Raw genomic sequence first — 25,464 nt, 5'->3', positions numbered from 1 at the left:
CAAAGACCCACAGTGAATATTTTACTTAATAGTTACAAATTTTTTTAAAGATTTAAAAAATAGTTACAAAATTATTGTCATTATTATTACTTTCCTAATATCAGGGGAAATTTAAGACATGACTCTTGCTACATCTATCCAACAATGTACAGGAGGTTCTAGGCAGGGCAATGAAGAAAAAACATTAAAACATACATATTGGGGAAAAAGTAAAACTGTCTTCATTCACAGATGACAAAATCCTGTATGTAGTAAATCCCAAGGATTCAGCAGACAAACCACTACCACCAATAAACAAGGTTAGCAAAGTCACAAGATGTAAATCAATATACAAAAATCACTTATATTTCTATATATGAGCAACAATTCAAAAATAAAATTAAGAAAACAATTCTATTCAAAATAGTATCAATAACTCTTAACTCGAGGAAACAAACAAGGTGGGGGGATGGGGTAACTGGATGATGGGCATTAAGGAGGGCACTTGATGTAATGAGCACTGGGTGTTATTTGCAACTGATGAATCACCAAATTCTATCCCTGAAACTAATAATACACTATATATTAACTAAATTGAATTTAAACTAAAAAATACTTAGAAATAAAAATAAGACATGTATACAGAAAACTATAAAACACTGAAAATAAAAGTAAGGAAAATTAAATAAGTGGAGAGACATTCCACATTTATGGATTGGGAGACTCAGTATTGTCAAAGTTTCAGTTTTCCCCAAATTGATCTATAGACAACAGAATCCCCAGCAAAATCCCAGAAGGATTTTTGTAGAAATTGATAAACTGATCCTAAAATTTATATGGAAATGCAATGGAATTAGAACAGCCAAAATAATTTTGACAAAGATCAGCAAAGTTGGAGGACTTATATTCCCTGATTTCCCTGCCACATTCCCTGTGGCAAATTTGATTATTTGCCATAATAATCAAAACAGCGCAATACTGGCACACTGTCATATAGAGGGATAGTCTGAATAGATCTATCAGAATCAAGAATTCAGAAATAAATTTATGTTAACTGATTATTGGTAAAGGTACCAAGATAATTCAACAAAGGAAAGAAGAGTCTTTTCAATAAATGGTTCTAGGGCAATTAGATATCCATATGCAAAAATTCTGAACTTTGAAACTTACCTCGTATCACACTCAAAAATTAACTCAAAATGGATCACAGTCCAATGAGCATTGGACTCCTGATTTCAGCTCAGGTCATGATGTTGGGGTCATGTGACTGAACCCCACATCAGGCTTTGCACTGGAGGTGGAGCCTGCTTGGGATTCTCTCTCTCTCTCTCTCTCCCTCTGCAAATCCCCCTCCTCCCTGCTCATGCTCACTCTCTCATTCTCGCTCTCTCTCAAAAAAAAAAAAAAAAATCACAGACCTAAATGTAAATAAATATAACAATAATAAATTTCTAGAGGAAAACACAGGAGATGATTATGACTTTGGGTTATGCAGAGTTATATCACTTGTCCTTTCCATTAAGCATGATCCATAAAAGTAAAAATTAGAAAATTGAATTTCATCAAAATTAAAAACTCTTTTACTTCAAAATACATCATTACACACCATATATTGGGACAAAATATTTGTATATCATATATCTCATAAGGGACTCATATCCAGGAATATATATATATGTGTGTGTATACAAATAAACACACACACATATTCAATAAAAGAATGACAAGTAATCCAATTAAATAGGCAAAAGACTTGAATAGACATTTCAGCAAAGAAAATATACAAATGACTAATAAGCACATGCAAGGATGCTCAACATCATTAGTCATTAGAGAAGCACAAAGACCACAATGAGATACCACTACACACCCAGTGTGATGGCTGTAACAAAAGAAGATAGACAATACTAAGTGTCTGTGAGGATGTGAAAAAATTGGAACCCTCTTACACTGCTGATGAGAATGTAAAATGGTACAGCCAGTTTAGAAAATAGTTGGGCAATTTCTTAAAATATTAAACATATCCTTGCCATACAACCCAGTAATTACACACCTGGGAATCTACCTATGAGAAATGAAAACACACGTCCCAAAAAATCCTGTATTCCAAAAACTAGAAACAATCCAAGTCCCTGTCAACCAGGGAATGGATAAAACAAATTATGGTACATCCATACATACGGTAGAATACTATTCAACAACAAAAAGAAAGGACAACTGGTAGATGCTACAACTTAAAAGAAACTCAATATTTGAACTCAATATTATGCTAAGTAAAAGAAGCTAAACACAAAGGACTACATATTGAGTTATTCCATTTATGGGATGCCTGGTGGCTCAGTGATTGAGCATCTGCCTTCAACTCAGGGTGTGATCCTGGAGTCCCGGGATTGAGTCCCACATCAGGCTGCCTGCATGGAGACTGCTTCTCCCTCTGCCTGTGTCTCTGCTTCTCTCTTTGTGTGTCTCTTGTGAATAAATAAATAAAATTTTTCCCTGTCATGAAGATGGCTCTGAAGGTGGAGAAGGAAGCCCCTGCCCCTCCCAAAGCCGAAGCCAAAGCAAACGCTTTGGAAGCTAAGAAAGCAGTGCTGAAAGGCGTGCACAGTCACAAAAAAAGAAGATCCATACATCACCTACATTCCGACTACCCAAGACCCTGCGTCTCCGAAGGCAGCCCAAATATCCTCGAAAGAACACCCCCAGGAAAAACACCCCCAAGGATAACTATGCCATCATCAAGTTCCGCCTGACTACCGAGTCAGCCATGAAGAAAATAGAAGACAACAACAGACTGTGTTCATTGTGGATGTCAAGGCCAATAAGCACCAGATCAAACAGGCTGTGAAGAAGCTCTATGACATTGATGTGGCCAAGGTCAACACCTTGATCAGGCCTGATGGATATGTTCAACTGGCTCCTGACTATGATGCTTTGGATGTTGCCAACAAAATTGGGATCATCTAAATTGAGTCCAGCTGGCTATAAATCTAAATTTAAATTTTTTTTACCATTAAATAAATAAGTAAATAAATAAATAAAATCTTTTTTAAAAAAGAATTATTCCATTTATATGATATCTCCAAAAAAAGGGGACAAATTTATAGATACAAAAAAAGAACAGTGGTTCTTGAAGTCTGGAGGTGGGAGGGGGTTTAGCTGAAAAAGCCATGGAGGGGATACCTGGGGATGGCTCAGCCGGCTGAGCATCCAACTTGGTTTCAGCTCAGGTCATGATCTCAGCCCAATGTCAGGCTCCACACTCAGCGGGGAGTCTGCCTGGGATTCTCTTCCTCTCCCTCTTCCTCTGCTCCTCTGCTGCTCGTGCACGCATGCTTGCTTGTTCTCTTGTGCGCTCTCTCAAATAAATAAATAAATTTTTTTTTTAAAAATGGACATGAGGGAACTTTTCAGAATGACGGAAGTGCTATAGAACTGGATCATAGTAATGGTTACACAACTTTAGATATGCTAAAAATTATTGAAGTGTACACCAACAATGAAACAATTTTATGTTAATTATACTTGCTAAAGCTGCTTTAAAAATAGAATGAAATAGTTAATGGATCCCTTGCCTATCTTTTTAAAACAATTTTTTTTTGTACTTTATTATTTTTTAATTTTTCCCACCTTTATTGAGGTATAATTTATATATAGTTTGCAATTATTTTCTCCCATTTTGTAGGTTGCCCTTTCACTCTGTTGATTGTTTCCGCGGCTAGACAGACTTTTCTAATTTGATATAGTCTTACTAGTATATTTTTGCTTTTGTTGCCTATGCTTGCTTTTGGTGTCATATCCAAAAAAGCACTGCCCAGATCAACGTCAAGAGGTTTTTCCTCTATGTTTTCTTCTAGGAGTTTTATGATTTCAGATCTTACATTCAAATCTTTAATCCATTTTGAGTTACTTTTTGTATATAGTGACAGATATGGGTCCAGTTTCATTCTTTTGCATGTGGAGATCCAGTTTTCCCAACACCATCCTTCCTCTCATCATGTGTTCTGAGTGTCCTGGTCAAAGATGAATTGACCATACATGCAGGAGTTTCTTTCTAGGTTCTCTCTTCCGTCCCATTGGTCTGTGTGTCTTTCTGTGCCAGTATCATGCTGTTTTGATTACTATAGCTTTGTAATATGGCTTGAAATCAAACTGTGTGATACCTCCAGCTTTGTTCTTCTTTCTCAAAATTGTTTTGGCTATTCAGGGTCTTTTGTGGTTCCATATGAATTTTCTGATTGTTTTTTCTGTTTCTGATTTTAAAATGTCCTTGGGTTTTGTTTTGTTTTGTTTTTTTAAGATTTTATTTGGGTATGCCTGGGTGGCTCAGCCGTTGAGTGTCTGCCTTTGGCTCAGGACATGATCCCCAGGTCCCAGGATCGAGTCCTGCATCGAGCTTCCTGCAGGGAGCCTGTTTCTCCCTCTGCCTGTGTCTCTGCCTCTCTCTCTCTGGGTCTCTCATGAATAAATAAATACAATCTTTAAAAAATATATTTTATTTGTTTACTTGAGGGAAAGAGAGAGCAAACACAGAGGGAGAGGGAGAGGCAGGCTCTCCACTGAGCAGGGAACCCAACTGGGGCTCAATCCCATGGGATCGTGACCTGTGCTCAAGGCAGATGCTTAACCAACTAAGCCACGTAGGTGCTCCATCCTTGGGATTTTTATAAAGACTGCATTGAGGGGCACCTGGCTGGGTTAGTCAGAAGAGTCTGAGACTTGAGTCATGAGTCATGAGTTCGAGCCCCATATTGAGTGTAAAGATAACTTAAAAATAAAATTTTAAAAAATTGCATTGAGTCTAGAAGATCGCTTTGGGTCGTATGGACATTTTAACAATATTAAGTCTTCTAATCTGTGAACATGAGATGTCTTTCCATTTATTTGTGTCTGCTTTTTTTTTTAAGATTTTATTTATTTATTCATGAGAGACACAGAGAGAGAGGCAGAGACAGAGACAGAGGGAGAAGCAGGCTCCCAACAGATAGCCCAATGTGGGACTCCATCCCAGGACCCTGGAATCACAACCCGAGCCAGAGGCAGATGCTCAACCACTGAGCCACCCAGGTGCCCCTGGAGTTTTTTCTTAATTTACTTTTTAGATAGTTCATTATTAGTGTATAGAAATTCAACTGACCTTTGTATGTTGTTTTTGTATCCTGCAACTTTATCAAATTTGTTTATTAATTCTAACGGCTGTGGGTTGGGTTTGTTTGAGGAGTCTTTAGGGTTTTTTACATATAAAATCACATTATATGCAAACAGAGATAATTTTCCTTCTTCCTTTCCAGTTCAGATGCCTTTGACCTTTATTCTTGAGTCATGTCAGAAAGCATAGGACCTACTGGATTAACCTGTGACTTTGAATGATTACTTCGGATCTCAATTGCTATGAGCCCAAGAAACAGATACCTAGTGAATAAATCCTCCTGAACATGATATTCCTCATGACAGATACCCGGAGAGCCAAAAGTCTAAGACAAGAATTATCACCAGCCACCTGGTGTGACACTTGCTCATTTGACAGTGTCATTATGCCACTCTCTTATGCAACAAGGCAGCATATGAGCCTATTCTCCAACAAGTGTAAAGGTAGCAGGGAAAATGGTGTGCTCTAAGGAGCTCTGCAAAGGTCAAGAGAAAGAGTTCCTGTACTCTATTGCCACATGTTATCTGCAGGGAGGTAGCTTTGAATATCTTAATGCCCAAAATTCTGCATTAGTAACAATCTTTTTTTTTAAGATTTTATTTATTTATTCATGAGAGACACAGAGAGAGAGGCAGAGACACAGGCAGAGGGATAAGCAGTTTCCCTGTGGGGAACCTGATGTAGGACTCGATCCCAGGACCCCAGGATCACAACCTGAGCCGAAGGCAGATGCTCAACCACTGAGCCCCCAGGTGCCCAGTAACAATCATTTTAAAAGCACAGTAAAAAAACACGTGACATTAAAGCAGGGGTTTTGGCAAACTATTATGTTTCCTATTCCTACTTTTATAGTTGCGTGATCAATTAAGGGACCAGTCAATTCTACCCAATTGATGAATGAGCAGGAAAAATGTAAGCTCCTTACCATTTTGTCAAAATGTCACAAAGGAGGTTCTCTCCAAATCACAGCGTTCTGAAGTCGTCTACCCCTGTTGCCTTCTATCCCTTTCCTTTTTTTGGTTTCCAGAGCAATTTATTCATTAAAATCTATTCAATATGCCATCAACAGTTCTCCTGTGTGTATTGTGCTGATAAATAGACACTGAGAGGATTTAACAAGTTTGTCGTTTAAGAAGTATGAATTCATTTTCACCACATGGTATGTACACGGTCATCTGTTCAAACAGATTTCTTTTTAACAGATCTTAGTTTAAAAAAGTCATAGATTAAAAAAAAAGTCATAGATACTGTGAGTTCTGTATAAACTGGTGGATAGTAAGTTAGTTCCTTTGTTTTGACTTCTAAGCCTCAACTTCACCGCAGAATAAAGAATGTAGGCCAAAGAAAGCATAATCGGTCACTCGTATAGAACAGTATTGTTTCTATAATTTGAAGCTTTCTGAATGGACAGGTTCAGGCCTGATGAAACTGTAAAAAGATTACTTAATGAATAGACTATGTGGAAATTGTACAAAATGTTATTAACTTTAATCATTACTACCTGAAATAGCACTATGTTACTAATTGCTATTCAAAACCAAAAACCTGTTTTTGAATCCCTAGGAAGGTAGCATGTGTACACAACCATGTACACAACCTTGTACTTAGGGTGTGTCAATTCATATTTCAACAGAAACTTTGGCTTTAGGAAAGAGTCACAAACATTTAAAATAATGGCTTTAATCGTCATTATGAGTATACGGTAGGGGAAAGTGTGCTTTGATTAAATATACATCATACCAGTGATGCTGGCATGGTTGAGTTAATCCTAATGTTGATAGCTATAAAAACTAGTTTGTACACGACAAGACAATGAGAGAAAAAAGCAATCCCTTTGAAACAAAATTTTAAAAAATACATATGTTCACAGTGGTTTGTAATCAACAGTATGCACTTTATGACAATAACATGTACAGATTGAGTCTATCCCTTTCTGGAACTCCAGGGTCCTGTCCATGCTTCATGCAGTTCCATCCCTTTCTGTGGGTGAAAGATTTGCATGGCTGAGTTCTGAGCTCAGTTTTGCTAGTCCAGCGGAGGGCTTGAGGCTACAGCCTTGAAAACATGGCCTGTCTTTATATTTGAGAAATACTTCTCTCATAAGTTGTCCACACTGGTCTTCCCAAGGGCAAAAAGAGAACCTTACCGCAGGGTGAAAAACCATCATCTCTGACCTGCAAATGGTAGCTGCACGTGCTAGTAACATAACAACCAGTTAACATTTGCATTACACAGGCCCTTTCTCCATATCCATTTAGTTTATGAAGGTTAATTTGAGTCCATTTTTTTCTGTCCAACCCCACCCCCACCCGCATAAATGATGAGACCACAGCAGTACCCTACCAGCCTACTCTTGCCAGGTCTACCACGTTTGCCACCACTTCCCAGCACCACAGCCACCATCAGCTGAGGCTACCAGTGGATAGCCTTCAGACCAGCCTTCCAGAAACACTGTTGTTTTTCATATTTCTCCCCTGCTGATAAATCTTCAATGATAACCCATTGTTCATGGAATAAAGCTAAATATCTCAAGTGGACATTCCCAAGTCCTCTCTTGTCCCATGATGAGAACCGACCTAGAGGTAAATTCTGAGGGAAGGGACACCTGGGTGGCTCAGCGGTTGAGCGTCTGCCTTTGGCTCAGGGCATGATCCTGGGGTCCTGGGATCGAGTCCCACATCAGGCTTTCTGCATGGAACCTGCTTCTCCCTCTGCCTGTGTCTCTGCCTCTCTCTCCCTCTCTCTCTCTCTGTCTCTCATGAATAAATAAATAAAATCTTTAAAAACAAATAAAAATAAATTATGAGGGAAATGTGGGTCATGTTTCTGGATGACTCTGCTCTTCTTTGGGGAGGGTACAAGCCTTGTATTCCAACATTCATCCTGCCTGGCTTCCTCAGCTTTCTTATCCATTTCAGCCATACCATCACCCCAGTCGATGGGTAACGATCAGAGCTTAATCAAGGACACAGACTGTCAGCGGCTCATGTTGCTAGCACGTCAGAGATTTCTCAAAGAGAATTTATTTTATACTGGCATGAAGCTGGACTATATGAGCGCCTGTTGCCAGGACAGTAATACCTTGAGTGGTAGGTCAAAATGCCTTCACTGATCTCTGCTCCCCGTAGGCACTCTGCCCCTGCCAGGCCCTTCTTTTCATCCCCCACCTACACACACACACACACACACACACACACACACACACACACCCTGAACACCCCATGGTAATCTCTCTTGTACCTTTGCTGACCGGTCCTTTCACCTTCATGGCTCATGGAATTTTTTTCAAGACTGGGCAGGAAAATGGCACAAGACTGTGCCTACCTCCTCCCTGGAAATCCACTCTGGCCAAGAGGAGGAGGGTAAAACAGCCTCAGCCAGCTACATCTTGCTGCTGCCTCCGACTATGTGGTCTGTGCAGTGTCCTCAGCCACACTCGTGGCGTCCTGGAGACCTGAGGCCATCGTCCCATTTCTTTGTGGTTCCTGCCCAGGAGGGCACGATGCCACACCTGTAACCGGCTCTGCTGTGGATGTGCTTTGTGTAGATAATACCTGTCTAGACTGATCTGAGACACATTTTAGACTGTTTCCTGCTCCATTCCATTTCCAGGCTAAAGGCAGCAGAGGAACTCTCTTTTCTGGAAGAACAAAGCCCCTTCAAGGGCCTCACGATTACCTAATCCAACTTCCTCTTTTACCCAAATTACACAGGCCAACAAGCACAGATTCAGACACAGTCAAAGACGGGGGAGGGGTGGAGAGTGGAAAATAAGGCTGCTACATTCTGAGAACTGCACCATTAAAATAACTTAATTCCTGATGATGAGCAAACCATTTGTTCTGCTGCTGACATATCCTTACTTGTGCCATGATGCCCCCTTACCCACTGTTTGGCCAGCCCCTTTCACTGCACACAAAGTATCTCACACCCTAACAGCGCTGAGGATTTCCTCACTTTAACTATCCCCTCCCCATACAGGAAAGCTGAAATACTATAGCATAGCTTTCCATTTTTATCATTGATATAACAACGTATTCCCTGACTTCACTGAAGTATTGAAAACAATTATCACTATGAACCCTATAATTTCCTCAGAAGCTAACTCACCTCCACCCAATCTGTAAGCTTTATGAGAAACACCTGCTCACCCTACAGCTCCAGTAGTTAGCACAGTGCCTAGCTGGCAATGGCTCAAGCCATGGTCCTTGACTAAGTGAATGGACAGGTCTTAGATAGCAGAGCCTTCTCACGGCAGTTGTTGCTCATGCTCCCCCAAAGGACTGACTTCCTGAAAGGCAGGTAAAATCAACTACAGTTACTCTGTGAAGCCTTAGCAGGCCCAGCACAGTGACAGGAAAGACTGAGTGTTTTGAGGTACCAGTCCCTAGATACTTTCTTTTGATTCCATTTTCTCCCCCACTCCAATATTCCCTCAGCTATTACCATGCAATGTTGGGGGATTCCTGCCCATAATTTTCAGACCAGTATAGAAGTAGTGATAAAAACACAACCTATAGTGCCAGAGATTTTCATGTCATTCTATCTGGAGTTTATATTGACCTTTAAAGCTGTTCGTTTTGAAGGTCACTGTGTGCATCTGAATCTCCAGGGGCTCTTGTTCAAATGCAGGAATTAGGGGTCCATTCCCAGAGATTCAGACTAAGTGGATCTGAGTTCAAGGTCACAAATCTTCATTTTCAAAAACAACCGCCACCCCCCTCCCCAACACACACACACACCTCATGCAAGTAGCCAGTGAACCACATGACAAAAATCGCTAAGACACTGATGGGCAACCAACCACCTTTCACCACATCATGTAATTAAATTTAGCCTCATATTTCTCTCTTCTACTTAAGGCTGGAGTAGAGAAGTCTGTGATAAACTCATACGCATTACAGAGTTTAATGGAAATAAGTTTAATGCCTTAACTCTAGAGAATATTTGTATCTTAAAGAGAATGCCTAAAGAAGGCAAATGTTTACATAAATGACAGGAAACTCAAAGGGTCCACTCAGAGGCCTCACCATCATTGATGAAAATTAGCATTATGTGGGGAAAGGGCGGTAAGAGGACACCCTCTTGAATATTCAAAATACTCCTGCATTTTTTAAGGGAGACCTTTAGTGACCTGGTTAGACAGTCTCTCCGTAAATTTGTTTGTACAAAGGTATTTCAAGTGTGGGCTTCATATGGCTTAGGCTACTGGTAAGAATTAATTATGCACAAAGATATTAAACTCAACCCACTTTCATTAGTATATGTACCCCTAGATGTGTGGCTTGGACACATTTTTATCTCCCTGAAACTCCTTTGGTAAATGAGAATAATTGCAGCTTCTTCCTTAGGTTGATGTGGGGGTGAGTTACTTACGGAATGTTCCTAACACAATACTTGCTATATGGTAAGTGCCCGATAACTGTTAGTGATTGACATTGTGTAAGGGGAGGGGGTGCTGGGCACACAGACAAGCAGGAGACAGAACCTCGGACAGGTGTGCAGAGGGAGCCAATAAAGTATACAGGGCCGACTCTGAAGGAAGAGAGGGGGAATGGGGCGAAGGATGCTTCAGGGCAGTAACATCTCAGGGAGGTTTTGAAAGATGACTAGGCGCTTTGAGGAGAATGAAAAGGGGTCTGCAGAAGAACATTCTGATAGAAGTAACAGCTTGTGGGATGCCTGGGTGGCTCAGTGGTTGAGTGTCTGCCTTCGGCTCAGGGCCTGATCCCAGGATCCAGGATGGAGTCCCACATCAGACTCCCTGCAGGGAGCCTGCTTCTCCCTCTGCCTGTGTCTCTGCCTCTCTCTGTGTGTCTCTCATAAATAAATAAATAAAACTTTAAAAAAGAAGAAGAAGAAGAAGAAGCAGCAGCAACAGGGCAGCCCGGGTGGCTCAGTGGTTTATTTATTTATTTTTTTATAAAGCTTTTATTGTTTTATTTTTTTTAAGATTTTATTTATTTATTTATGACAGACACAGAGAGAGAGAGAGGCAGAGACACAGGCAGAGGGAGAAGCAGGCTCCATGCCAGGAGCCTGATGTGGAACTCGATCCTGGGTCTCCAGGATCACACCCTGGGCCAAAGGCAGGCGCCAAACCGCTGAGCCACCCAAGGATCCCCGGCTCGGTGGTGTAGCGCCGCCTTCAGCCCAGGGCCTGATCCTGGAGACCCGGGATGGAGTCCCACATCGGGCTCCCGGCATGGAGCCTGCTTCTCCCTCTGCTTGTGTCTCTGCCTCTCTCTCTCTCTCTCTCTCTCTCTCTCCTCTCTGTGTTTCTCATGAGTAAATAATAAAATTTAAAAAAAATAAAAATAAAAAAAGAAGCAACAGCTTGTGCAGAGTGATGTGTGGAAAAGCTTGGCTTATTCAAAGGAACTACAAAAGTAGTTTGGTAGAGCTGTACTACAATTAGCAGGGATGGCCTCATGGGCCTGTGACCTGTGGGGTCACATAGGACCTCTTGGTCACAAGGGCCACATGTTTGGTTCAACATTCTGCTATTGCCACCATAGAATTCTTAATTGCTCCTGAACAAGGGGCACTGCACTTCCATTTTACAGTGGGCCCTGCAAATTATGGAGCTGGTCTCAGGAGCAGGTCTGACATGTGCTTCATCAGAAAATAGAAGTGTGGATTATGAGCAAGTTACTCATTGGGAGGGAAATACAGGTAATTTTTGGAGGGGAATTCATGTAAAAATTAATGTTGGTCCCAGAAGAAACTTTGATATCTCTCTCCAGCTTTAGAACTCAGCAAGCAATAGTTTTTGTTGCAGTTAGATCTTTTCAACCATCCATACATATGTACACATACCACATCAGACATTGGCCGAGTGGAGAATTTATCTTAGCTAAGAAAGTGTCAGATGATTTACTCTTCCAGTGATGACTCCTCCCTGAAAGTCTTTCGTGTACTCTCTCCTGCCAGACTGAATAGCTTGTTCTGGAATGTTCTCATGGCATCCTTGTATATGAGTCTCATCTTTTTCAGATACATTTCTAGAGATGGAATTGCTAGATCAAACAGTAAGTGCATGGTTAAATTGTCCTTCAAAGGGTTATACAAATTTACATTCTTCCCAGCAATATGAGATATGAGGTACCAGATTTGAAGCACAATCTAGTATCAGAATTTTTATTTGCCAATTTAGTAGTGGAATTAGCATTGTTCTATTATTTAATTGCATTTCTGTTATTTAAAAAGAGGTAAAGTATCTTTTCATATATTCAAAAGCCATTTGGATCATTTTTGTCTGTGAACAGCCTATTCATTTTCTTTGCCCATCTTTAGGTTGATAAGTAATCTTTTAAAATTATCTTGCAAGAGTATTTCATATGTTAAGAATAATACCCCTTGTCTTTAATACAGTTACCAGTTTGTCACTTGCCTTTTGGTGCTATACATGCTGTTTCTCCATGAACAAAATCTTCTTTTGTATGTACACAAATATACCAATCTTTTCTTTCAAGTCTTCTGAGATTTTTTATGTTTAAAAGCCCTTCGTACTCTGAATATAAAGACAGTCTCCTGAATTCTCTGCTTGTATCTTTATGGTTTCATTTTTAAGAATATTATCTAAAATTTTGATACAGTTGGAATTTGCTTTAGTGTGATGTTTAAGGAAACAATTCTTTTCCCATTTGTCTCAATACCAAACTAGTCAAAATCAAATTTTTCCCACTGATTCAAAATACCATGTTCATTATAATTTAAGTTCTTTAACAGCACTGTATTCTGTTCCATTGATCTGCCTACCCATGTGTGGTGTAAAACTGTTTTAGTACTTAGGGCGCTTGAGTGGCTTTGCTGAATGTCTGACTCTTGATTTCAGCTTGGGTCATGATCTCAGGGTTGTGGGATCAAGCCTCTAGTCAGTCTATGAACTGAGCATGGTGCCTGCTTAAGATTCTCTCTGGCCCTCTCCCTACCACTCACTCATGCATGCATGCCTGTTCTCTCTCTCTCTGTCTCTCTCTCTCTCTCTCTCGCTCTCTCAAAAACAACAGCAACAACAACAAAAAATCAAAACCATTTTAGTACTTATAGCTTCTTAAATCTATTTTGACATTTGAAACAGCTGGTCTCTTCTCATTACTCTTGTTTTTCAAAAACTTCCTGGTTGCTACCTATTTACCTCTCCACATGAACTTTATAATCATCCTATTTGGTCCCCTCCGCCCAAACCCTATTGGTGACATGATCAGACCGGAACTTCAGAACGATCATTCTGGCTAAAGTGTAAAGAAGCATGCAGGGAGAAGACCAGCAAGAGATGCTATTTTAGGAGTTCACAAGAGAGGTTAAGGGTAACTTGGACTTCAAGGTGGTGGCAGCAAACATAGAAAGGAAAGAGGATCAAGTGCCCTGGAGGAATAAAAAGTGGCAGAACTTGGTGATGAATGTGATTTGGCAGTTCTGGAAGATGGAGGTGGTTTTCTAGTCTTGCCTAGAGCAACCCTGGGATTTAATCCAGTTCTGTAGAGGCCCTAATCCGGATCAATCCAAAGATGCCAGGCCAGGGGACCCCTGGGTGGCTCAGCAGTTGAGCATCTGCCTTTGGCTCAGGGCACGATCCAAATTCAGGGATCGAGTCCCACATCGGGCTCCCTGCATGGAGCCTGTTTCTCCCTCTGCCTGTGTCTCTGCCTCTCTCTGTGTCTCTCATGAATAAATAAATAAAATCTTTTTTAAAAAGTGGCAAGAGTGTAATCTGAGACATTCTGTAACATCACATCTGGGGCCTGAAGATCCAACTTGTGGTTAGTGAAGAAAAAGTATGATAGTTCATAAGTTTTCCTTTCTTCAGTTCTTCAAAAAGTTAAACATAATTACTCCTAGGTACATACCCAAAGAATTGGAAGTGGGGACTCCATGAGCTCCTTATACAATACGATTGGCACATTTAAGCTTTCTTTACCTTAGTCCTTCTGTAGTCTATAGGGATACACTTGTCCCTAAATACCTTTCAAAGCAAAGCAGTACTGTTCACAATATCCGAAAAGTAGAAACTGCCCACCATCAGATGCATTAATAAAATGTGGTCTATATATGCAATGCAATATTATTCAGTTTTCAAAAAGAATAACATTCTGAAACATGCTACAGCATCGATGAGCCTAGAAAGTATTTGTTATGCTAAGTGACGTAAGCCAAAAATAAAAGGACAAATATTATATGATTCCACCTTTATCATATAACACCTAGAATAGGCAAATTCATAGAAACAGGAAGTCAATTAGAGGTTGCCTAGGACCAGGAGGAAAGGGAGAAATGGGGAGTTACTGAGTAAGAGATAGAGAGTTTCTGTTTGGGATGATGAAAAAGTTCTGGGAAAGGATAGATAGTAGCTAGGGTTGCACAACACCAAGAACTTGATGGCACTCAATGGGACACTTAAAAATGGTTAGAATGGTAAATGCTTATGTATATTTTACCAAATTAAAAAAGAATACGCTTTCTTAAAGTTCTCTTTCCTAATGAGAGAATGTGTCCCCACTGAGACACATTACCCTCAGGTGGTTATGGCTATAAGTTGTATCAGCTCTCTGAGATCTAGGTATTACCCAGTAGGCAGTACATTGTATCACCCAAAACAATGCAAAATATTTTGGGAAACAAACTATATAGCCCACATCTCCGGAAATCCCCTCCCAAGTAGTTAACCACAAAGGGAGGAAACATAACAGGGTGAAACCAAAAGTTTGCAGCCAAATCTCAAGAGTCCATGGTCTTTCGTTCTGTACCAGGTAAACGCAATGCAAGTACGCACTCAGGAACAATACGATTGGAGCCTTGAAGCTTTCTCTGCCCTAGTCTTTCTTTACTCCACGTTTTAGGGATACTCTTGTCCTCAAATATCTTTCGAAGCAAATAGGTCTAAAGCATTGGATTAAACAGAAGATACTTAAAACTCACTTGACAAATCACCTGATTAATTAAGTCACCAGAATCAGGCAGTGTCTACTGAAGAGCTCTGAAGACAGCTGGGAATGAAGCTGAGTTACTGTTGCTCAAACTGATGTTACAAAGGACCTCAGGCTAGAGGCTGTTGAGCTGCCAATACTACTTACACACACACACATACACACACACAAATTTCTTCCAGAGATACCCTTAGTGGAATCTTTCATAAAATGTACGAACATCTAAATGGAATAATAAGCAATCCGTAGAGTGAATAGTAACATGCTATCCAGAAAAAGAAAAGCATAATTGGTTAATATTGTACAAATAAGTGGATGTGAATCACAGCGATAAAATTCTTTGGCAGAAATTTTCTAGAAGCAAATTTTTCTAAACACACAGTTCTCACAAGATGAAAAAATGTGCAAAGGTTCCATGTGGGCTCAGTGATAGTAAATGAATCCTCACTCATTGCTGGTAGCAATCAAATTGTATAGCCACGGGGAGAGTTTGGTGGTTTCTTACAAAACTAAACATACTCCTACCATACAATCCCATAATCACCCTCTTTGGTGTTTACCCAGAGGAGCTGAAAACCTGCACATCGATGTTTACAGCAGCTTAAACATCATTGTCAAAACTTGAAAACAAGCAAGATGTCTTCCACAGGTGAGTGGATGAATAAACTGTGGCCCATCCAGACAGTAAATTATTATTCAGCACTAAAAAGAAATGAGCTATCAAGCCATGAAAAGACATGGAAGGACCTTAAATGCATGTTACTAAGTGAAAGAAGCCAATATGAAAACACCACATACTGTATGATTCCAATGATATGACATTCTAGAAAAGGCTAAACCATGGAGACACACACACAAAAAAAATCAGCAGTTGCTGATTGATGAATAGATGGAACAGAGGATTTTTAAGGGCAGTGAAAATACTCTGTATTATAATATGGATATATGTCATGATGCATTTGTCTAGTCCCATAGAATGTTCACCCCCAAGAGTGAATTTTAAGGTAAACTATGGACTTTTGGTACTTATGATATGACAAAGTAGATTCATCAATTCTAACAAATGCATCATTCTGGTCAGTGATGCTGATAATGGGAGAAGCCATGCATGTGTGAGGGCATGGGGTATACAGGAAATCTGTGATATCTTCCTCTCAATTTTGTTGTAAACCTAAAACTTCCTAAAATATGAAGTTTAAAAATAGTATGAATTGATCATGTATCCACTTAGCGGATACAGTAAAATAGGGGTGCCTGCCTGGCTTAAATGGTTTAGTACCCAACTCTTGGTTTCAGGAGGGGTCATGACATCAAGCCCCACATCTAGCTCCATGTTCAGAGGGGAGTCCACTTGGAGATTTCTCTCCCTCTCTCTCTTCCCCTCTCCCACTCTCTCATGTTCTCTCTCTTGCTCTTAAACAAATCTTAAAAAAAGGGGGGCCACCTACATGGCTCAGTCAGTTAAGAGGTCATGATCTAGGGTCATGGCGGGGGCATCTGCTTAGGATTCTCTCTCCCTCTCCCTCTGCCCATCCCTCTACACACATGCTCTCTTTCTCAGATTAATTAATAATTAATTAAAAATCTGTTTTTAAAAAAGAAAAAGTAAAACAATTTAAAACTTTACAAGGTGTTTTGTTAAAGCATGGGCAGAAGACGATGCAAAGTGAGACATAGTACCTAGAGACAAGTAGGCTTCGACAGTGAAGGGGTTGAGAATATTCCACACCAACATATGCCACTTTGGTGTAAAGGTTATTTTTAAGCTGAAGACACTTTTGAGACTCAGCAGATGACAGTGGGGTCAGCTCTGGGAGTTTCCCTTATGTGATTAAAAGGAGCAACTTCTGGGAAATAAGACTGCCACAAATTCTTCTTCGGGGCTAATCTACAGTGGAAGGAAAAACATGAATAAAACCTCCCCCAAATCCCTTCTCCAGGGCAGTCTTATTACCCTGAAGATGGAAAGACCACTCACACCTATCTAGACATTATCATAAATCTTCTTATTCTCTACTTTTTTCCTAAAACCCATCTGCCTTTCCTTTTAAAAAAAACAAATATATATATATATATATTTTTTTTATATATTATTTATTTATTTATTTATTAATGAGAGACACAGACAGAGAGAGGCAGAGACACAAGCAGAGGGAGAAGCAGGCTCCCTGATCCGGACTCGATCCCGGATCCTGGATCACACCCCAAGCAAAAGGCAGACACTCAACCGCTGAGCCCCTCAGGTGTCCCCCCATCTGCCTTTACTAAAGAAACCTATTTGCAAAGTTACAGATCTTTTCTAAAAGTGACTTCCTTTAACATTTTTGATGCTAACATTTTCTCCCATTTTCATATTGTTGCTACTGTAAATTTTAAAAAGGTTGAAAAAATAAGAAACCTATTTGTTCTTCACCTAAGAAGCCTTTTCTTCCCCCCTTCCTTTTTTCTACTAGATTAGGGTTGTTGTTGCTTTTTTTAAAGATTTATTTATTTATTCATGAGAGACACAGAGAGAAAGAGAGGCAGAGACATAGGCAGAGGGAGAAGCAGGCTCCCAGGGAGCCTGATGAGGGACTAGGATCCTCAGATCCTGGGATCACATACTGAGTGGAAGGCAGACGCTCAATTGCTGAGTGACCCAGGGTCCCAGTATTTAATCCCTTAACTCTAATAATTTAAGAAGCCAGTTGCTTCCTTTGATGGTTCTCTTGTGCGTACAAAATAAACCTTTTCTCCTGTTCATCTGTCTTTTATTGGTATAATTTGCAGGCCCCAGGTACTGAATGGAGGAGGGTAGAAGAAACTTTCCCCCCCTCCCCTCCTAGTAACAAAAAAGGGAATTTGTTGGCTTACCCAACTGAACTGCAGAAAAGGTAGATGTGAGCCAGGCTCAGGGAGGATTACAACCAGGCACTGGATCAGCACCAGTCTTTTCTCCACCTCTCGTTTCTCTTTCTCAGTGTACCAGTCACTTTTCCCCACCGCCTTCTGGCTTCCTCCACACAGATGGTGGGGACATGACCACCAAACAGCTTGATTTGTACCTCCCAGTTTTGCCACCTGACACAGTCTGAGACCCTCTCCATTTGGTTGAAGGTCAGAAATTCCCAGCACAGGCCAAGTTTGGGGAACAACATGCCTACCTCCAGCGAATCACTGAGTTAAAGAAACATATTGGTAAGAGACTGGAGGCTCCTACTGAACCCCACACTGAGAAGCAGTATTTCTGAGACAGGAGTGCTATTCTAGGCAGACAAAACAGTAACCACCCACTGTGCCATCCTTCCAAACAGCATTGTGAATACCTCAGAAACAGTGGCTTCACGTGGCTCCCTTGGCATTCTGAATCCCATTCAATTTCTTGGGCATCCTGAATCCCTGGATTTCTCTGCTAACTCAGTTGGCAGGAGTGAGTGGGGAACAGTAGAATCCTTCCATGAATCACAGCCAGTCCATCTGGAGCCTTTTTTTTTTTTTTTTTTTTTAGCTTGTCAACAATGCTCAAGTCCCAGAGGGCTGGATCCTTCTTGATTCTATTTTGCTTTTAATCAGAGTTTCTGGAACAATATTGGCTAATATTCTAGATTCTCATCTTTTCTACTGTGTAGCTCCCAAGTTTTCCCCCCACTCTGTATTCCCTTGATTCCATGTTGTCTTAGGAACCTCAGACCCTCGGAGCACCTGGGTGGGTGGCTCCGTAAGTTGGTCGTCTGCCTTCAGCTTGGGTCATGATCTCAAAGTCTTGGGATCAAGCCCCACATGGGGCTCCCTGGTCAGCGAGGACCCCACTTCTCCCTTTCCCTCTTCCTTCCCCTCTGTTCATGCACTCTTTCTTTCTCAGATAGATTAATGGAAAGAAAAGAAAGAAAAGAAAAGAAAGAAAGAAAGAAAGAAAGAAAGAAAGAAAGAAAGAAAGAAAGAAAGAAAGAAAGAAAGAACTCAGACCCCCAACTAAACTGTACCATGCTCCTCTTCGGAGTTGATCTTGGATTACCAAATTATCAAATAATGGTAATGGGGAAGGGATGGAAGGTCAGGTCTTGTTTCCCTACTCTCTGCCCACTGCCAGCTATCTTCATCTCCCCTCTCAGCTTGGTTCCCCTTCTGCTGAGACCCATCCTGCACTGTTGCCCATAAAAGAACTTAAGAGAAGTATCTCTACACTTGTGAAGACTGTGTGACACGCCCTTCAAAACTTCAGGGAGATAAATTTAGACATAAAACAGGAAGTAATTCTCTATGTGGCTGAGAGAGATCTAAGGGAACTGACTGCCTCAAGATATTTTAAAGCCAAGATGTGGGGGAGTAGTTCTTAAACATTCAGGTGGATCAGAATCAGCTGGAAGGCTGGTAAACTATATACTGTGGGTCCCATCCCAGAGTTTTTATGAAGTAGGTTTGGGGTGGGGCCTGAGAATTTGCATCTCTAAAAAGCTGCTGCTGTTGGTCCAAGGGCCACACTTTGAGAACTACTATGTAGGGGTTCAAGAAGGGGGCAGCAAACCTCTCTAGGCCACAGGGCTCTCATCTGAAATTAAAGGTGTTGGCTAAGTCGGCCAGAGTGCTCTTTAGGACTGACATTCTGAGCTTACAGGGTTCCACATGTGTTGAATTCTGACTACATGTGTTCTTATTCAAGTTATTCTCATTACCATGAAATAATTATTGCTTACCTATATTAAGATGCCATAAAAATTCCCAGAAGCTTAAGAGCTCTGATCTATACACGGCAAAACCCCATTAAATAAAATTCATTCCGGTCACTTTTGAAAAATTTATATTACTGAATATTTAACTAAATGCCCTTTTACTCACAATGTCAGCTAGCCTCCCACAAAAAAAGGGGGGGGGGTTCAAAAAAAAGTCTTCACTGACGTGGCTTTACGGAACAAGTTAATAATTAGCATATAAGGCTTAGCATGGGACTAATATTTAAAGACCTTAAATATAATTTAAGCTATTGGTCAACTAAATATGTACTTCTCCTCCCCTTTCTTGTAACAAATAAATATTACTTGCATTTTAATGTAATGCTCTGTCTGCCTACCCTCCTGAAATAGCCGTGCTGTTCACAACATCTAACTTTAGCAAATAACTAATATGGTACCACTTGACCTGTCAGTCATTTAAATATTGCCCCTCTGCCCCACACAAATAAATTGTATTTACATGTTAATTTGCTTAACTCAATCCTGGAGCAGCTGCAGTTACCCTGATAAGACCTTGGCTGGTCTTTGATCACATGGTCTCCTCCCTCTGGGACCTTATGCCTTTCTATGCAGAAGCTTAGGATTAAAGGGGACTTCATGTCTAGTCCCCTCCCCTAATCTGAGCCACCAAATGCGTCTTCAAGGTAGCACGCCAAGGGATTCCCAGATCCAGAAGGGACAGTCCGAGCAATCAGGAGCTTTGAATGGATCACTAACATCTTGTGACAGTCTGCGAAGGTCTTCCATCAGTCACCCCAGAAAACAGGACAGGTCACCTTTGGAGGCACGGAGTAGAGCCAGCACAAATGTATTTAACCACCTTTCTACCTGGGTGTGTTCACATGCAAAGGTTAATTTCATTAACTGGGAATAGTCACAGTTGTCACATTTAAAATATATATATAAATGATACCATTATCATCCAGGAAATAATCATGCCTTCATCGCTCAGATTCCTTTAACTCTCTGGGCCCACCATTCCTAATTCCAGAAGTTTATTTCTCTTTGCTCCTGGACCATTGCTAGGCCTTTGATAAGTCTCTGGAAAACTAATGAGCTACAATGCACTAAAAATGTGGAAATCCTCAAGTTCAACACCTTCCTTTGCCATTTTTTCATGTTTATATAACTTATCTCCTTAACAAGATCATAGGTTCCTGGAAAACATGGGTTCTGCTTTATATTTTTTGTCCCTTGTTCACTGTGTCTGCAGAGATTGCCAGGATCTGGCACCCCAAGACCCCTTTCCAGTGTTGGGTTGGTTCCCAAGGGCCATATATATGGAAGAGGGGAATGTCTATAGGAGACATTAAAGGCACTTACCACCACTGGGCAAGTGACCAGCCAAAACCCTTATGGTGGGATTTTACCTTGATGAAATGACACAGACTAATGGGGAACCACTACTTTACCTCAAGGCATAGAGCAGAACTGGCCTCCTCTGCCCTCTCCATACTTCTTATCTTTAGGGGCCACCTTGCCTTTGGCAATCCCACATTGCCTTTGAGCTGCATGACTAAATCCCTGCTCCACCCCTGGCCTAGTTGGCCTTGGTTCCAAGGAAGTAGGGGTGGACTAAGGCATTCCTAAACAAGATAGCAGGATATCATGGGACCTAATAAGTAAAATGAACCATTATTTATATAGAAGAACAGAAAAAACAAATGCCACGGAAGACATAAGTGACAAAAGACTGGCTGAAGGTAAGTCAGGATCACACAGAGGATGGTGTATGTCTACCATCTCGATATTCTTTTAAGATAAGCTGGCCAGTTTTTCATGCACCAGCAATATAGCCCCTTGATTGAGATACTCTTAGCAGCCCTGGCTTTTTGGGGCCTTGGCTGAGCAGGTCAGCTCTGAGCCCCTCCTGGGGACGGAGAGGAATTCAAAGGCAGGAAGTGGGGAGCACTGCCCATGTTAGAAGCTGTTAAGAGCTAGGTGCCTACAAGAAAGAGCCTTTCTCTTAAGAGTGAGCCTAATAGATGGATCTTCACCCTTTTCTCCTGGGCCCTCCACTGGTCTTTGCTTCTCCCATTTTTAGCATTCTGACTCTGTGGAGGGAAAAAGAAGGAATCAAGTGGCCTTTGGACTCTGCCCCTGATTTCATCATTAGCATAGAGAAATACTTGTTCTCCCAAAGTGGAATGAAAGGCAGAGATCCTGGGGTGTTTCCAGAGCAAAGGTTCTCCCCTTAGGTTGCCTACTAGAATCAGATAGGGAATTCAGAAAAAATCTCGGTGATCAGGCAGGAACCCCAAGCCAATTAAATAAGAATCCTGGGTGTAATCACAGACTCCACTGTATTTTAAAACTCCCCAAATGGTTCTAATGTGTAGTCAAGGCTGAGCCTCACCGCCCTGGAGATTAAGCATCCCGTCTTCCTCCTGTCTGCGTTAGAATACCCTGAGGGATACATCAAAAGCTACTGCTGCCTAACCTGAGACCAATTAAATTTAGCATCTCTGAGGACTAGAGCCCAGGTATCAGTATGTTTTGAAGGTTTCTTGGGTGATTCTTTTTGTATATGTGGTAAACTATTTGTAACATAGAATTTACCATTTTTGCCATTTTTAAGCATACAATTTTGTATGCTTAGTTTTTTTTGTACATTTAGTGGCATTAAGTACATTCACAATGTTGTGCTCTATCCATTTCCAGAGCTTTTTCATTATCCCAAGCAAAAGGTGTATCCATTCAACAATAACTCCCCATTCCTCTCCCCCCCCAACCCCAGCCCTGGTAACCTCTATTCCACCTTCTGTCTTTATGAATTTGTCTTTTTTAGGTACCTCATATAATTGGAATCATGCAGCATTTATCCTTTTGTGACTGGTTTATTTCACTTAGCATAATGCTTTCTAGGTTCATCTATGTTGTAAACACGCATCAGCATTTCCTTCCTTTTTAAGGCTGAGTAATACTGCCTCGCTTGGACATGCCACATTTTTTTATCATTTGTTAATGGACATTGGGCTGTCTACCTTTTGGCTGCTGTGAATAATGAGGTTGTGAATATTGGTATACAAGGAGCTGTTTGAGTGCCTGCTTTCGATTCTTTTGGCTATATACCCAGAAGTGAGGCTGCTGGATCATATGGTAATTCTATGTCTAATTTTTTTCCTGTTTCATTGAGATATAATTGATGAGCAGCATAATGATCTGACTTACATATATCATGAAATGATTATCACAACAGTTTAGTTAACATCCATCATCTCATACAGATACAAAAAATATATATATGGGATGCTCCACAAATTTGCTATCATCCTTGCTCAGGGGCTATATTAATTATCTCTGTATCATTGCTATTTTAGTATATGTGCTGCCAAAGTGCACTTTAGCTCTTTGATGAATTGCCTTGCACTTATGTGATTCTTTTTTTTTTTTTTTTTAAGATTTAGTTATTTGAGGGAACCTGGGTGGCTCAGTGGTTGAGCATCTGCCTTTGGCTCAGGGTGTGATCCTGGGGTCCTGGGATCGAGTCCCATGTCCGGCTCCCTGCATGGAGCTTGCTTCTCCCTCTGCCTGTGTCTCTGCCTCTCTCTCTGTGTCTCTGAGGAATAAATAAATAAAATATTTTTTTAAAAGATTTATTTATTTCAGAGAGAGAGAGCATGAGAGCAGAGAAGGGGCAGAGAGAGAGGGAGAGAATCTCCAGCACACTCCCAACCTGAGCTTGGAATCTGATGTGGGGCTCAATCCCAGGACCCTGAGATCATGACCTGAGCTGAAATCAAGAGTCAGGTGCCCAACCGACTGAGCCACCCAGGTGCCCCATGATTCTTAAGGATAGCCAAAGATGAAGAACACAGGTGTTCCTCCTACATCCTAAGAGAATACTGATTAGTAGTTGGTGAGTATTACTGCTTGACTTCCTTCATTAATTACATTGTAGCCCAATGAAATTGTTTTTGTCACAAAGTCAAAAGACTACTGGGTAGGTTAATAGTACTCTTGAATACCCCAACAAAGCATCTCATGGCCATGAGAAATAGCACCTCAATTGCAATTCCTACCTTGAGCTGAAAAGGGTCCCCAGTGATTTGTTAGTAATGATCATTTAAGTATCAGAGTTTCTGAATGATTTGCTTTGTAGATAATAAATAAGACTTCAAGGCTTTTCCTATCAGAGTGCCGTATTTATCATGATACCTAAAATTATTTCTATCATCATACTAGCACTCAGATGTGTTTTCTTGACTCTGAAGGAAAAATGGAGATAACGACGTGATTGTATTGCACATGAAGGTCTTCCATGTCATAAAGCACTGCTAAACTATCCATTGATAGTCTCATGAGAGTTCAAGGGTAAAGGGATGAATAGGTGGGGCACAGATCTTTAGGGCAGTGAAAATACCACTGGTATACTACCATAATGGTGGATACATGTTATTATACATTTGTCTGAATCCACAGAATGCACAACACCAAGAGTGAACCCTAATGTAAACTATGGACTTAGGGTGGTTATGTGTCAGTGGACGTTCATCAGTTATAACACGTGTACCACTCTGCTGCAGGATATTGATAATGGGAGAGGTTGTGCATGTGTAGAAGCAGAGGGTATATGGGAAATCTCTGTATCTTCCCCTCAACTTTGCTGTGAATCTAAAATTGCCCCCTCCCCCAAAAAAGCCTTAATAAAAACTATCCTTTAACAGTAGTTGGCACAGAGCCTGGCACAAGGTAGGCATCAGTAAATATTTGTTAATGATCGAATGAATGAGTGAATAAATGAATGAATGAATGAATGAATTTAGACAAGTAATTGTAGTCTTTGGTATGGATGATTCATTATGATGGAAAATTATTATGACAGTTACTATTCCAAAGTTGAAATCCAAATGGGAAAGTGCCCCTAATTCTTTGGGAGATGGCAGCAAGAAGGGACTGCAGTGGGTGTGGAGAGCCTTGTTTCTGAGGGTACACTGAGTGGCCTCAACACAGAGCGGAGCCAGAGGACATGAAGGGTACTGGTTATGGAATGAGGGTGAAAGACAGGGGTGCCATGTAAGTTACAGGACTCCTGCATCCTCCCCCTCCATTGTACACCAGTCCAGGACTTGCAGGTTTCCTCCTGCACCCACGCGGCCTTTGAAAACCTGTCCAGATATGAAATAACATGTTGTCCTGGCATTTTTAGTTAGAGTACCATCTAAAGTCAAATTCTGTAAAGGAAAAGAAACTTGTGAGTCAGTTTCCAGATTTGTATTTTGAAGATTACATCAACGGATTTCCATAGAAAGAAACCACAAGCTTCTTGCAGATTGTCTGGATTCACAATGATCTATGTCACTTTTAACAAATGAGGAAGAGCTCCCAAGCATATCATCTAAAGATATGCATGAACTTTGAAGGTGCATTTAAAAGCCAGATCTCCACTCTCCATTTTACTCCTATCTGCGTATGATTGCAATGGTTAGCATAGGAAAGGAAGCGGAATTACTGCTTATTACTTTGTTCCCAAAATTAATGTGGCAGTTTTGAGAGTACTAATATACCCTGCATCTACTTCTCCGAGACACTTTTTATATGTATACATTATTTTTTCTCATTTCATCCTCACAACGTCATTTGAGGCAGGTACTATTATCTTCTGCTTTTTACAGACGTAGAAATTGAAGCTGAGAGGTTAAAGTAACTTGCCTAAAGTCATGTCTCTAATAAGTGGCAGCATCAACATTCAAATTCA

The 25,464-nt window shown here is 40.7% G+C and overlaps 1 protein-coding gene and 1 non-coding gene across 2 annotated transcripts in view; both read right to left on the bottom strand.

The window, feature by feature from the left end:
- ALPK2 (alpha kinase 2) overlaps positions 1-18,054 on the bottom strand; it is a 145,099-nt gene extending 127,045 nt beyond the window's left edge. The window contains 1 exon segment of the mRNA XM_035712423.2: positions 17,911-18,054. The gene's annotated coding sequence lies outside the window, so the exon portion shown is untranslated.
- Positions 18,055-23,004: 4,950 nt separating this feature from the next.
- On the bottom strand, positions 23,005-23,108 carry LOC112645702 (U6 spliceosomal RNA). Its single transcript, XR_003127203.1, has one exon. It is a non-coding gene; the product is annotated as a U6 spliceosomal RNA (small nuclear RNA).
- Positions 23,109-25,464: the final 2,356 nt, after the last annotated feature.

Source organism: Canis lupus, chromosome 1 (assembly GCF_003254725.2).
Source record: "Canis lupus dingo isolate Sandy chromosome 1, ASM325472v2, whole genome shotgun sequence".
Lineage (NCBI taxonomy): Eukaryota > Metazoa > Chordata > Mammalia > Carnivora > Canidae > Canis > Canis lupus.
The sequence above is the reverse complement of the archived record's forward strand: the minus strand, read 5'-3'. Positions and strand labels throughout refer to the sequence as shown.